The sequence below is a fragment of the Phyllobates terribilis genome, unplaced genomic scaffold (genome assembly GCF_046119375.1).
Source record: "Phyllobates terribilis strain yellow unplaced genomic scaffold, ASM4611937v1 Scaffold_11__3_contigs__length_659146591, whole genome shotgun sequence".
Classification (NCBI taxonomy): Eukaryota; Metazoa; Chordata; class Amphibia; order Anura; family Dendrobatidae; genus Phyllobates; species Phyllobates terribilis.
The window spans coordinates 350,821,422-350,837,768 of NW_027362771.1; positions in this window are offsets into that span (position 1 = coordinate 350,821,422).

The following is a 16,347-nucleotide window of genomic DNA, read 5'->3' on the forward strand; positions in this document are numbered from 1 at the left end:
GCGCAGGACACACAGGCAGAAACAAAGTCTATTATGTCCTTGTGCAGGGTAGGCCACCAATAGTGCCGGGCAATAAGCTGGAGGGTCTTTTTCTGACCGGCGTGGCCAGCTAGTTTAGACGAATGGCCCCAGTGTAGGATCTTCTCCCGATCAGGTACTGAAACAAACGTCTTACCGGGAGGGAGACGATTTAGACTCACGGGAGCCACCTGCATTACTCTGGCGGGATCGATGATATGTTTAGGTTCTTCCTCGAGATCGGACACCAGAAAGGATCGGTACAAGGCGTCTGCTTGGACGTTTTTGTCAGCCGGGCGAAAATGAAGAACAAAATCAAAGCGAGCAAAAAACAAGGACCACCGGGCTTGGCGCGGGTTAAGTCTCTGGGCATGCTGGAGGTAAGCCAAGTTCTTGTGGTCAGTGTAAATTATTACCGGATGAAGAGCCCCCTCGAGTAGGTAACGCCACTCCTCCAACGCCAGCTTGATGGCCAATAACTCTCGGTCTCCTATGGAATAGTTGCGCTCAGAAGAGGAGAAGAGTTTGGAGAAGAAGCCACAAGTTTCCATTCTCCCGGAAGATGATTTTTGAGTAAGTACCGCTCCGGCTCCAGAGGAGGAGGCGTCAACTTCCAGGAAGAACTGCTTGTTGCCGTCCGGGCGATGCAGCACCGGGGCGGAAGAGAAGGCCTGTTTTAGGGAAAGAAAGGCCTCCTCTGCTTCGGGCGGCCACTCTTTGTGATTAGTACCCTTACGGGTGAGCGCGGAAATTGGGGCAGTCCGGGAAGAGAAGTGCGGGATGAAGAGGTGGTAATAGTTGGCGAAGCCCAGGAACCGTTGAATAGCCTTCAACCCCTCTGGTTGGGGCCATTTCTCGATGGCAGACAGTTTCTCAGGATCCATTTGTAGGCCGGTCTGAGAGATAATGTAGCCCAGAAACGGAAGCGAGGTCTGCTCAAAGAGGCACTTCTCATATTTAGCGTAGAGATGGTTCTGCCTGAGCCTGAGCAGGACCTGACGAACATCCCTCCGGTGAGTCTGGAGATCCGGAGAGAAGACCAAGATGTCGTCCAGGTACACCACTACGCAGGAGTAGAGAAGGTCCCGGAAGATGTCATTGACCAACTCTTGAAAGACGGCAGGAGCGTTACAGAGGCCAAAGGGCATTACCAGATATTCATAGTGGCCGTCCCGTGTGTTGAATGCCGTCTTCCATTCATCCCCCTGACGGATATGAACCAGGTTGTACGCCCCACGGAGGTCCAGTTTGGTGAAGATTCTAGCCCCCCTCAGACGATCAAATAACTCCGGAATGAGCGGAAGGGGGTACTTATTCTTCACCGTGATCTGGTTAAGGCCTCTATAGTCTATACAGGGACGGAGAGAGCCGTCCTTCTTTTTGACGAAAAAGAAGCCTGCTCCCGCCGGGGAGGTAGATTTCCGGATGAATCCCCTGGCCAGATTCTCCTCAATATATTCGGACATCGACCGGGTCTCAGCAGCGGATAATGGATAAATACGCCCACGGGGAGGAGAAGTACCAGGTAACAGGTCGATAGGGCAGTCGTATGGTCTATGAGGGGGTAGTGTCTCTGCCTCCTTTTTATTAAAGACATCAGCATAAGACCAATAAGGAATGGGAAGTCCAGGTAGATTAGCTGGGGTAGGAGAAGGACGGACGGGATGAACGGGAACCAGACAGGTCTTATGGCAGCCCTGTCCCCAGCGAAGGACTTCTCCGGTCTGCCAGTCAAGAACGGGTGCATGTTTCTGGAGCCAAGGTAGGCCTAGCAAGAGGGCGTGAGAGAGTCCAGGCAGAACATGGAAGGAGATACTTTCAGAATGCAGCATTCCCACCTGCAGAGTAATGGATTCGGTGATGAGTTGGATGGGGCGTGGTAAGAGCCCCCCATCCACGGCAGCAACAGACAAGGGTACAGCCAGAGGTTTGGTGGGGATGCGGTATTTCTCTACCAGGAACTGTGAAATAAGATTCCCGGCTGCTCCAGAGTCCAGTTGGGCTCGTTCGAAATAACGGTTCTCCCCGTAGACGATTGAAACTGACAACAGCAGGGATGGAGAGGATTTATTCTTGTCTAGGTGGACCTCTCTGAGCGAACCTAGACACAGGCGTTTCCCGACCTCTCCGGGCAGGCACGGATCCGGTGCTCCTTACTGCCACAGTAGAAGCAGGTCCCCTCGGCACGGCGTAAGTCCTGACGGGTCTTGACCATCTTGGTCTGGTCGACCTGCATAGGCTCAAGAGGGTGTACCTGGTTAGAGACAGAAGGAGTGACGGGTTTCTGAAAAGTAGGAGCTAGACGTGGTAACCTCCTCTCACGGGTGACCTCTCTGGCACGCTCCTGGAACCATAGGTCAATCCGGGTGGCAAGAGTTATTAAGTCATCGAGAGTGGTAGGAATGTCCCGACCGGCAAGTTCATCTTTAATACGGCCGGACAGACCCTCCCAGAAGACGGAAACCAGAGCGTCGTTATCCCAGGCCAGCTCCGAGGCAAGGGTACGGAACCGTATGGCATATTGGCCCACGGTGAGACTTTCCTGACGTAGGCGTAGCAACGATGATGAGGATGAGGTCTTCCGTCCGGGTTCGTCGAAGACTTTCCGGAAAGCCGTGAGAAAAGCAGGCAAGTTGGACACCAGGGGGTCTCCTCTCTCCCATAGAGGATTTAGCCAGGCCAGGGCCTCCCCGGTGAGATGGGACATGATGAATGCAATTTTGGCTCGGTCGGAGTTAAACTGGTGGGACAATAGTTCAAAGTGCAGGGTGCACTGATTTATGAAGCCCCGAGCCTGGGCTGAGTCGCCTCCGAAGCGAGGAGGTGCAGAAAGCCGAGGTCCGGGGTAGGATATCATGGTGTTAGTGGACAGCGGAGCTGCCGGATTGCGAGACATGGCACTGGCGGAGGTTGTTGGTGGAGCAGTCAGAGTGTCCAGGCGAGTACTGACATTCCGCAGGTGACCCAGGATGGACTCCTGTTGGGACCTCTGACGGGACAGTTCATGACACAGGTCCGAGAGCGAGGGAGCTTGGGTGCCACCGGGTTCCATGGCCTGAGCAAACTGTAACGGGTCTGGGAGGCGGAACCTCTGGGCTACTATACAAGGGAGCGGTCCTTGTAAGGGAGCGGGTGGCGACCAGGCAGGCAGTCACAGCAGGTGACCGGGACAGTCTCTGGGTGTACGGGCAGGAGGTCACGGCAAGTGATCAGGGCAGTCTCTGGAAGAACGGGCTGGAGGTCACGGCAAGTGACCGGGGCAGTCTCTAGGTAAAGGGTAGGTACGACCTGTGATGGCTGAACCTCCAGGTAGGCTAGCAAGGCAGATGGAGGATGTGTGCTCCCAGGTGAGCAAGCGAGAGTCTCTGGAATAGCAGGTGGTCACAGCACGTGACGGCGGAGCCTCCAGGTAGGCAAGCAGGCAGGTAGCGGAGAAGCGCTCCCAGGTGAGCGGGCAAGAGTCTGGAATAGCTGGTGGTCACAGCACGTGACAGCGGAGCCTCCGGGCTGGCAAGCAGGCAGGTAGCGGAGAAGCGCTCCCAGGTGAGCGGGCAAGAGTCTGGAATAGCTGGTGGTCACAGCACGTGACAGCGGAGCCTCCGGGCAGGCAAGCAGGCAGATAGCGGAGAAGCGCTCCCAGGTGAGCGGGCAAGCTGGTCCATAGACAGACTGACCGGAGTTGTAAGGCAGACCGTCGGACCTCAGGCAAGCAGGCAGGTAGCTGATGTGCGCTCCCAGGTGAGCGGGCAAGTTGGTCCTTAGACAGACTGACCGGAGTTGTAAGGCAGACCGTCGGACCTCAGGCAGGCAGGCAGGTAACAGGAAATCAGGCAGGATTAGGACAGCAAGCTGGCAGGAATCTGGCAGGTAACTGGCAGGTAACTGGCAAGGGACCTGAGGGCTGAAGCAGAGTAGAACGGTGCAACAACATTGCTCGGGCACCTCCATTTTGGAGGAGGTGCCTTATATATGGTAAAGTCCTCCGGCCGGGGACTCCTTAGGACGGCGCGCGCGGCCCCTTTAAGAGGGAGGGAGGGCGCGCGCGCGCGCCCTAAGCACAGTGGCCGGGAAGGAGCGCGTGCTGCCAGCAGAGCGGGAGAGGGACGCCGGGCACGGAGCAGAGCGGTGAGGGGAACAGCGTCCCTGCCTAGCAGAGGGCAGGGACGCCGGCACTACAATCTCGAGCCCTCATCAGGTATGACCTATCATAATCTCGCACCCTCATCAGGTTTGGCCAATCATCATCTCACGCCATCATCAGGTTTGGCATACCTTCATCTCGTGCTCTCATCACCTTTGCCCTTTCAACATCTTCTACCCTCATCAGGTTATGTCTGCCATCATCTCGTGCCCTCATCAGGTTTGGCCTGCCATCATCTTGCACCCTCATCAAGTTTGGCCTACCATCATCTGGGGCACCAATCAGGCTTGGCCTACCATCATCTCTCGCCATCATTAGGTTTGGCCTAAGATCATCTCACGCCCTCATCATGTCTGGCCTACCATCATCTCAGGTTTGGCCTACCATCATTTCGTGCCCTCATCAGGTTTGGCATACCATAATCTTGCGCCCTCTTCAGGTTTGGCCTATCATCGTCTCACGCCCTCATCAGGTGTGGCCTATTATCACCTTGCGCCCTCATCAGGAATTGCCTATCATCATCTCCTGCCCTTATCAGGATTGGCCTAACATCATCTCACGTTTTCATCAGGTTTGGCCTTCCATCATATTACAGCCTCATCAGGTTTGGCCTTCCATCATCTTGCGGCCTCATCAGGTTTGGCCTTCCATCATCTTGCGGCCTCATCAGGTTTGGCCAGCCATCAGCTCATGCCCTCATCAAGATTGCCCTACCATCATCTGGTGCACCAATCAGGGTTGGCCTACCATCATCTCATGCCATCATTAGGTTTGGTCTATCATCATATCGCGCCCTCATCAGGTCTGGCCTATCATCACCTCGCGCCCTCATCAGAATTTGCCTATCATCATCTTGTGCCCTTATCAGGTTTGGCCTAACATCATCTCACGCCCTCATCAGGTTTGACCTATGATCATCTCTCGTACTCATCAGGTTGGGCATTCCATCATCTCGCGCCCTCATCAGGTTTGGCCTACCATTATATCGCGCCCTCATCAGGTTTGGCCTATCATCATCTAGAGCCCTCATCAGGTATGGTGTATCATAAACTTGCACCCTCATCAGGTTTGGCCAATCATCATCTCACCCCATCATCAGGTTTGGCATACCTTCATCTCGTGCTCTCATCATGTTTACACTATCATCATCTTGTATCCTCATCAGGTTTTGTCTGCCATCATCTCGCACCCTCATCAAGTTTGGCCTACCATCATCTGGCGCACCAATCAGGCTTGGCCTACCATCATCTCGCACCATCATTAGGCTTGGCCTATCATCATCTCACGCTCTCATCAGGTCTGGCCTACCATCATCTCAGGTTTGGCCCACCATAATTTTGCACCCTCATCAGGTTTAGCCTACCATCACCTCGCGCCCTCTTCAAGTTTGGCCTATCATCATCTCACGCCCTCATCAGGTGTGGCCTATTATCACCTCGCGTCCTCACCAGGATTTGACTATCATCATCTCGTGCCCTTATCAGGATTGGCCTGACATCATCTCACGCCCTCATCAGGTTTGGCCTTCCATCATTTCACGGCCTCATCAGGTTTGGCCTTCCATCATCTTGCGGCCTCATCAGGTTTGGCCTATCATCATTTCGGGCCCTCATCAGATGTGGCCTATTATCACCTCGCGCCCTCATCAGGATTAGCCAATCATCATCTCGTGCCCTTATCAGGATTGGCCTAACATCATCTCACGCCCTCATCAAGTTTGGCCTTCCATCATCTCGCGGCCTCATCAGGTTTGGCCTTTCATCATCTCGCGGCCTCATCTGGTTTGGCCTGCCATCATCTTGCGGCCTCATCAGGTTTGGCCTGCCATCAGCTCACGCCCTCATCAAGTTTGGCCTACCATCATCTGACGCACCAATCAGGCTTGGCCTATCATCATTTCATGCCATCATTAGGTCTGGCCTATCATCATCTCGCACTCTCATCAGGATTGGCCTATCATCATCTCGTGCCCTTATCAGGATTGGCCTAACATCATCTCAGGCCCTCATTAGGTTTGGCCTTCCATCATCTTGCGGCCTCATCAGGTTTGGCCTTCCATCATCTCGCGGCCTCATCAGGTTTGGCCTATCATAATTACGAACCCTCATCAGGTTTGGCCTACCATCATCTCACACCCTCATGAGGTTTGGCCAATTATCATCTCGCAACCTCATCAGGTTTGGCCTATCATCATCTCGCTCCCTCATAAGGATTGGCCTAACATAATCTCACGCCGTCATCAGGTTTGGCCAACCATCATCTAATGCCCTCATCAGGATTGGCCTACCATCCTTTCTTACCCTCCTCAAGTTTGGCGTACTATCATCTTGCACCCACATCAGATTTGGCCTACCATCATATCGCGCCCTGATCAGTTTTGGCCTACCATCATCTCGCACCCTCATCAGGTTGGCCTATCATCATCTCAGGTTTGGCGTTACTTTCTTGTGCCCCATAAGGTTTGATTTATCATCATCTTGCAAATTCATCCGATTTGTCCTATCATCATCTCGCGACCTCATCAGGTTTGGCTTATTATCATTTCCCGTCATCATCAGGTTTGGCCTATCAACATCTCGCGCCCTCATCAGGTTTGGCCTAGAAACATCTCACACCCTCATCATGATTGGAATACCATCATCTCGTGCCCTCTTCATGTTTGGCCTACCATCATCTCGCGCCTTCTTCAGATGAACCTATTATCATCTCGCGCCATCACAAGGTTTGGCCCACCATAATCTTGTGCCTTCATTAGGTTTGGACTATCATCATCTCGCGGCCTCATCAGGTTTGTTCTATCATCATCTCGATACCTCATCACGTTTGGCCTATCATCTCGTGCCCTTATCAGGTTGGGCCTACCATCATCTCGCGCCCTCTTCAGGTTTGTCCTATCATCATCTCGCTCCCTCATCAGATTTGGCATACCTTTTTCGGGTTTGGCCTATCATTATCTCACGCCCTCATCAGGTTTGGCCTTTCTTCATCTCGCGCCCTTATCAGATTTGGCCTACCATCATCTCGCGCCCTTATCAGGATTGGCCTAACATCATCTCATGCCCTCATCAGGTTTGGCCTTCCATCATCTAGCGGCCTCATCAGGTTTGGCCTTTCATCATCTCACGGCCTCATCAGGTTTGGCCTTCCATCATCTTGCGTCCTCATCAGGTTTGGCCTGCGATCAGCTCACGCCCTCATCAAGTTTGGCCTACCATCATTTGGCGCACCAATCAGGCTTGGCCTACCATCATCTCGTGCCATCATTAGGTCTGGCATATCGGCATCTCGCACCCTCATCAGGATTTGCCTAACATCATCTCGTGCCCTTATCAGGATTGGCCTAATGTCATCTCATGCCCTCATCAGGTTTGGCCTTCCATCATCTCGCGGCCTCATCAGGTTTGGCCTTCCATCATCTTGCGGCCTCATCAGGTTTGGCCTTCCATCATCTTGCAGCCTCATCAGGTTTGGCCTATCATCATTTCGCGCCCTCATCAGGTGTGGGCTATTATCACCTCGCGCCCTCATCAGGATTTGCCTATCATCTTGTGCCCTTATCAGGATTGGCCTAACATCATCTCACGCCCTCATCAGGTTTGGCCTTCCATCATCTCACGGCCTCATCAGGTTTGGCCTTTCATCATCTCGCGGCCTCATCAGGTTTGGCCTTCCATCATCTTGCGTCCTCATCAGGTTTGGCCTGCCATCAGCTCAAGCCCTCATCAAGTTTGGCCTACCATCATCTGGTGCACCAATCAGGCTTGGCCTACCATCATCTCGTGCCATCATTAGGTCTGGCATATCATCATCTCGCACCCTCATCAGGATTTGCCTATCATCATCTCGTGCCCTTATCAGGATTGGCCTAACATCATCTCAGGCCCTCATCAGGTTTGGCCCACCATCATCTCGCGGACTCATCAGGTTTGGCCTTCCATCATCACGCGGCCTCATCAGGTTTGGCCAATCATCATGTCCACCCTCATCAGGATTTGCCAATCATCATCTCGTGCCCTCATCAGTATTGGCCTAACATCATCTCAGGCCCTCATCAGGTTTGGCCTTCCATCATCTCGCGGCCTCATCAGGTTTGGCCTTCCATCATCTCACGCCTCATCAGGTTTGGCTTATCATAATTACGAACCCTCATCAGGTTTGGCCTACCATCATCTCACACCTCATGAGGTTTGGCCAATCATCATCTCGCACTCTCATCAGGTTTGGCCTATCGTCATCTCGCGCCCTCATCTGGATTGGCCTAACATAATCTCACGCCATCATCAGGTTTGGCCAACCATCATCTAATGCCGTCATCAGGATTGGCCTACCATCCTTTCTCACCCTCCTCAAGTTTGGCCTACCATCATCTTGCACGCACATCAGATTTGGCTTACCATAATATCGCGCCCTGATCAGTTTTGGCCTACCATCATCTCGCACCCTCATCAGGTTTGGCCTATCATCATATCAGGTTTAGCGTATCATTCTTGTGCCTCATTAGGTTTGATTTATCATCATCTTGAAAATTCATCAGATTTGTCCTATCATCTCGAGACCTCATCAGGTTTGGCTTATTATCATTTCCCGTCCTCATCAGGTTTGGCCTATCAACATCTCGTGCCCTCATCAGGTTTGGCCAATCAACATCTCACGCCCTCATCATGATTGGAAAACCATCATCTCGTGCCCTCATCATGTTTGGCCTACCATCATCTTGCGCCTTCTTCAGATGACCCTATTATCATCTCCCACCATCACCAGGTTTTGCCCACCATCAACTTGTGCCTTCATTAGGTTTGGACTATCATCATCTCGCACCCCCATCAGGTTTGGCCTATCATCATCTCGATCCCTCATCAGATTTGGCCTACCATCATCTCGCGCCTCATCAGGTTTGGCCAATCATCATCTCGCGCCCTCATGACGTTTGGCCCATCATCTCGTGCCCTTATCAGGTTTGGCCTTCCATCATCTCGCGCCCTCTTCAGGTTTGGCCTGCCATCATCTTGAGCCCTCATTAGATTTGGCCAACCATCATCTCGTGCCCTCATCAGGTTTGGCCTACCATCATCTCGCGCCCTCATTAGATTTGGCGTACCCTTATCTAGCGCCCTCATCAGGTTTGGCCTATCATCATCTCGCGACCTCATCAGATATGGCATACCCTTATCTCGCACCCTCATCAGGTTTGGCCTATCATCATCTCACGCCATCATCAGGTTTGGCCTCCCATCATCTCGCGTCCTCATCAGGTTTAGCATACCATCATCTCGCACCCTCATTAGGTTTGGCCTTTCATCATCTCGAGCCCTCATCAGGTTTGGCCTACAATCATCTCGCGCCCTTATCACATTTGGCCTATCATCATCTCACGCCCTCTTCATGTTGGGCCTATCATCATCTCGCGCCCTCATCAGGTTTAGCCTATCTTCATCTCTCACCCTCACCAGGTTTGGCCTACCATGATCTCGTGCCCTCTTCAGGTTTGTCCTACCATCATCTCGCGCCCTCATTAGATTTGACGTAGCTTTATCTCACGCCCTCATTAGGTTTGGCCTATCATCATTTCCCGCCCTCAACAGGTTTAGACTATTATCATCTTGCAACCTCGTCAGGTGTGGCCAATCATCATCTCGAGCCCTCACCAGATTTGGCCTATCATCATTTCGCGCCATCATCAGGTGTGGCCTATCATCACCTCACGCCCTCATCAGGATTTGCCTATCATCATCTCGTGCCCTTATTAGGATTGGCCTAACATCGTCTCAAGCCCTCATTAGGTTTGGCCTTCCATCATCTTGAGCCCTCATCAGATTTGGCCAAACTTCATCTGGCTCCCTCATCAGGTTTGGCCTACCATCATCTTGCACCCTCATCAGATTTGGCGTACCCTTATTTTGCGCTCTCATCAGGTTTGGCCTATCATCATCTCACGCCTACATCAGGTTTGACCTTCCATCATCTCGAGCTCTCATCAGGTTTGGCATACCATCATCTCGAGTCCTCTTCAGGGTTGGCCTACAATTATCTCGCGCCGTCATCAGATATGGCGTACCCTTATCTCGCGCCCTTTTCAGGTTTAGCCTACCATCATCTCGCGCCCTCATCAGGTTTGGCCTATAATCATCTCGAGCCCTCATCAGGTTTGGCATACCAATATCTCTCGCATTTATCAGATTTGGCCTACCATCATCTTGTGCCTTCATTAGGTTTGGACTATCATCAACTTGCGCCCTCATCAGGTTTGGACTATCATCATCTCGATCCCTCATCAGGTGTGGCCAATCATCATCTCGCACCCTCATCATGTTTGGCCTATGATCTCGTGCCCTTATCAGGTTTAACCTACCATCATCTCGCGACCTCTTCAGGTTTGTCCCATCATCATCTCGCTCCCTCATCAGATTTGGCGCACCCTTTTCTGGTTTGGCTTATCATCATCTCATGCCCTCATCAGGTTTGGCCTTTCATCATCTCGTGCCCTCATCAGGTTTGGCATACCATCATCTCGCGCCCTCTTCAGGTTTGGCCAACCATAAACTCGCGCCCTCATGAGGTTTGGCCTATCATCATCTTGAGCACTCATCAGGTTTGGAATACCATCATCTCGCGCCGTTATCAGGTTTGGCCTATCATCATCTTTTGCCCCTATCAGGATTGGCCTAACATCAACTCAAGCTCTCATCAGGTTTGGCCTTCCATCATCTCACGCCCTCATCAGGTTTGGCCTTCCATCATCTCGAGCTCTCATCAGGTTTGGCATACCATCATCTCGAGTCCTCTTCAGGGATGGCCTACAATCATCTTGCGCCGTCATCAGATATGGCGTACCCTTATCTCGCGCCCTCTTCAGGTTTAGCCTACCATCATCTCGCGCCCTCATCAGGTTTGGCCTATAATCATCTCGAGCCCTCATCAGGTTTGGCATACCAACATCTCTCGCATTTATGAGATTTGGCCTACCATCATCTCGTGCCTTCATTAGGTTTGGACTATCATCAACTTGCGCCCTCATCAGGTTTGGCCTATGATCATCTTGCGCCCTCATCAGGTTTGGACTATCATCATCTCGATCCCTCATCAGATTTTGCCTACCATCATCTCGAGCCCTCATCAGGTGTGGCCAATCATCATCTCGCACCCTCATCACGTTTGGCCTATCATCTCGTGCCCTTATCAGGTTTAGCCTACCATCATCTCGTGCCCTCACCAGATTTGGCACACCCTTTTCTTGTTTGGCTATCATCATCTCACGCCCTCATCAGGTTTGGCCTTTCATTATCTCGTGCCCTCATCAGGTTTGGCATACCATCATCTCGCGCCCTCTTCAGGTTTGGCCAACCATCAACTCGCGCCCTCATCAGGTTTGGCCTTCCATCACCTCGAGCCCTCATTAGATTTGGCCAACCATCATCTCGCGCCCTCATCAGGTTTGGCCTACCATCAACTCACGACCTCATCAGATTTGGCGTAACCTTATCTCGCGCCCTCATCAGGTTTGGCCTATCATCATCTCACGCCCTCATCCGATATGGCATACCCTTATTTCGTGCCCTCATCAGGTATGGCCTATCATAATCTCACGCCCTCATCAGGTTTGGCCTCCCATCATCTCGCGCCCTCATCAGGTTTGGCATACCATCATCTCGCATCCTCATTAGGTTTGGCCTTTCATCATTTCGAGCCCTCATCAGGATTGGCCTACCATCATCTCGCGCCCTTATCAGGTTTTGCCACTCATCATCTCGAGCCCTCATCAGGTTTGGCCTATCATCTAGCGCCCTTATCAGATTTGGCCTATCATCATCTCGCGCCCTCATCAGGTTTAGCCTATTATAATCTCAGGCCTATCTTCATCTCGATCTCTCATCAGGTTTGGCCTATCATCATCTATCACCCTCACCAGGTTTGGCCTACCATGATCTCGCGCCCACATTAGGTTTGTCCTACCATCATCTCGCACCCTCATCAAATTTGACGTAGCTTTATCTCGCGCCCTCATCATGTTTGGTCTAACATCATCTCGCGTACTCATCAGTTTGGGCATTCCATCATCTCACGCCCTTATCAGGTTTGGCCTATTATCATTTCACGCTCTCATCAGGTTTAGACTATTATCATCTCGCACCCTCATCAGGTGTGGCCAATCATAATCTCGAGCCCTCACCAGATTTGGCCTATCATCATTTCGCGCCCTCATCAGGTGTGGCCTATCATCACCTCATGCCCTCATCAGGATTTGCCTATCATCATCTCGTGCCCTTATCAGGATTGGCCTAACAACATCTCAAGCCCTCATCAGGTTTGACCTACCATCATCTCGAGCCCTCATCAGAATTGGCCAACCATCATCTCGCTCCCTCATCAGGTTTGGCCTACCATCATCTCGTGCCCTCATCAGATTTGGCGAACCCTTATCTCGTGCCCTCATCAGGTTTGGCCTACTATCATCTTGCGCCCTCATCAGATTTGGCGTACCCTTATCTCGCGCTTTCATCAGGTTTGGCATACCATCATCTCACGCCCTCATCAGGTTTGGCCTTCCATCATCTCACGCTCTCATCAGGTTTGGCATACCATCATATCGAGTCCTCTTCAGGTTTGGCCTACCATTATCTCACGCCGTCATCAGATATGGCGTACCATTATCTCGCGCCCTCTTCAGATTTAGCCTACCATCATCTCTCGCCCTCATCAGGTTTGGACTATCATCATGTCGCGCACTCATCAGGTTTGGCCTATCATCAACTTGCGCCCTCATCAGATTTGGCCTACCATCATCTCGCTCCCTCATCAGGTTTGGCTTACCATCATCTCGCGCAGTCATCAGGTTTGGCCTATTATCACCTCACGCCCTCATCAGGATTTGCCTATCATCATCTTGTGCCCTTATCAGGATTGGCCTAACATCATCTCACGCCCTCATCAGGTTTGGCCTTCCATCATCTCGAGCCCTCATCAGATTTGGCCTACCATCATCTCACACCCTCATCAGGTTTGGCCTACCATCATCTCGCACCCTCATCAGTTTTGGCGTACCCTTATCTCGCACCCTCATCAGATTTGGCCTATCATCATCTCACGCCCTTATCAGGTTTGACCTTCCATCATCTCGCGCCCTCATCAGGTTGGGCATACCATCATCTCGCGTTATCTTCAGGTTTGGCCTAACATCATCTCAAACTCTCACCAGGTTTGGCCCACCATCATCTTGTGCCTTCATCAGGTTTGGCCTACCATCATCTCGCGCCTTCGTCAGATTTGGCATACCCTTATATCGCGCCCTCATCAGATTTGGCCTATCATCATCTCACGCCCTCATCAGGTTTGACCTTCCATCATCTCGCGCCCTCATCAGGTTTGGCATACCATCATCTCGCGTTATCTTCAGGTTTGGACTAACATCATCTCGCACCCTCACCAGGTTTGGCCCACCATCAACTTGTGCCTTCATCAGGTTTGGACTATCATCATCTTGCGCCCTCAACACGTTTGGCCGATCATCTCACACCCTTATCAGGTTTGGCCTACCATCATCTCGCGCCCTCATCAGGTTTGGCGTACAATCATCTCGCGCCCTCTTCAGGTTTGGCCTACCATCAACTCGCACCCTCATCAGGTTTGGCCTATCATCATCTCGACCCCTCATCAGATTTGGCCTACAATCATCTCGCACCCTTATCAGATTTGGCCTACCATCTTCTCGCGCTCTCATCAGGTTGGGCCTAGCATCATCTCAGGCCCTCATGAGGTTTGACCTACCATCGACTCGCACCCTCATCAGGTTTGGCCTATCATCATCTCGCGCCCTCATCAGGTTTGGCCTAGCATCTTCTCGCGCCCTCATCAGATTTGTCGTAGCTTTATCTCACGCCCTCATCAGGTTTAGACTATTATGATCTCACGCCCTCATCAGGTGTGGCCAATCATCATCTCGAGCCCTCACCAGATTTGGCCTATCATCATTTTGCGCACTCATCAGGTGTGGCCTATCATCACGTCAGGCCCTCATCAGGATTTGCCTGTCATCATCTCGTGCCCTTATCAGGATTGGACTAACATCATCTCACGCCCTCATCAGGTTTGGCCTTCCATCATCTCGAGCCCTCATTAGAATTGGCCAACATTCATCTCGCTCCCTTATTAGGTTTGGCCTACCATCATCTCGCGCCCTCATCAGATTTGGCGTACCCTTATCTCGTGCCCTCATCAGGTTTGGCCTATCATCATGTAGCGCCCTCATCAGATTTGGCGTACCCTTATCTCGCGCTCTCATCAGGTTTGGCCTATCATCTCACGCCCTCATCAGGTTTGGCCTTCCATCATCTCGCGTTCTCATCAGGTTTGGCATACCATCATCTCGAGTCCTCTTCAGGTTTGGCCTACCATCATCTCGCGCCATCATCAGATATGGCGTACCCTTATCGCGCTACCTCTTCAGGTTTAGCCTACCATCATCTCACGCCCTCATCAGGCTTGGCATATCATCTCGAGCCCTCATCAGGTTTGGCATACCAACATCGCCCGCATTTATCAGATGTGGCCTACCATCATCTCGTGCCTTCATTAGGTTTGGACTATCATCAACTTGATCCCTCATCAGATTTGGCCTACCATCATCTCGCGCCCTTATCAGGTTTGGCCTACCATCATCTCGCACCCTCTTCAGATTTGTGCTACCATCACCTCGCGACCTCATCAGATTTGGCGCAGCTTTATCTTGTGCCCTCATCAGGTTTGGCCTACCATTATATCGCGCCCTCATCAGATTTTGCGTCCCCTAATCTGGTTGGGCCTATCATCATCTCACGCCCTCATTAGATTTGGCCTTTCATTATCTCGCGCCCTCATCAGGCTTGGCGTACCATCATCTCGCACCCTCTTCAGGTTTAGCCTGCCATCATCTCGTACCCTCATAAGATTAAGCGTGCCCTAATCTAGCGCAGTTATCAGGTTTAGCCTACCATCACCTTGCGCCCTCATTGAGTTTGGCCTATCATCATCTCGTGCCCTCATCAGATTTGGCATACCCTTATCTCGTGCCCTCATCAGGTTTGGCCTATCATCATCTCACGCCCTTATCAGGTTTGGCCTCCCATCATCTCGCGCCCTCATCAGAATTTGCATACCATCATCCCGCGCCCTCATCAGGTTTGGCCTATCATCATCTCGAGCCCTCATCAGGTTTTGCCTACCATCATCTCGCGCCCTTATCAGGTTTGGCCATTCATCCTCTCGCGCCCTCATCAGGTACGGCGCAGCTTTATCTAGTGCCCTCATTATGTTAGGCGTAACATCATCTCACGTACTCATCAGGTTGGGCATTCTATCATCTCACGCCCTTATCAGGCTTGGCCTATCATCAATTCACGCCCTCATCAGGTTTAGCCTATCATCATCTCGCACCCTCATCAGGTGTGGCCAATCATCATCTCGAGCCCTCACCAGATTTGGCGTATCATCATTTCGCGCCTTCATCAGGTGTGGCCTATTATCACCTCACGCCCTCATCAGGATTTGCCTATCATCATCTTGTGCCCTTATCAGGATTGGCCTAATATCATCTCACGCCCTCATCAGGTTTGGCCTTCCATCATCTCGAGCCCTCATCAGATTTGGACTACCATCATCTCATGCCCTCATCAGGTTTGGCCTATCATCATCTCGTGCCCTCATCAGATTAGGCGTACCCTTATCTCACGCCCTCATCAGGATTTGCCCATCATCATCTTGTCCCCTTATCAGGATTGGCCTAACATCATCTCACGCCCTCATCAGGTTTGGCCTTCCATCATCTCGAGCCCTCATCAGATTTGGCCTACCATCATCTCACACCCTCATCAGGTTTGGCCTACCATCATCTCGCACCCTCATCAGTTTTGGCGTACCCTTATCTCGCACCCTCATCAGATTTGGCCTATCATCATCTCACGCCCTTATCAGGTTTGACCTTCCATCATCTCGCACCCTCATCAGGTTGGGCATACCATCATCTCGCGTTATCTTCAGGTTTGGCCTAACATCATCTCAAACTCTCACCAGGTTTGGCCCACCATCATCTTATGCCTTCATCAGGTTTGGCCTACCATCATCTCGCGCCTTCATCAGATTTGATATACCCTTATCTCGCGCCCTCATCAGATTTGGCCTATCATCTCACGCCCTCATCAGGCTTGACCTTCCATCAT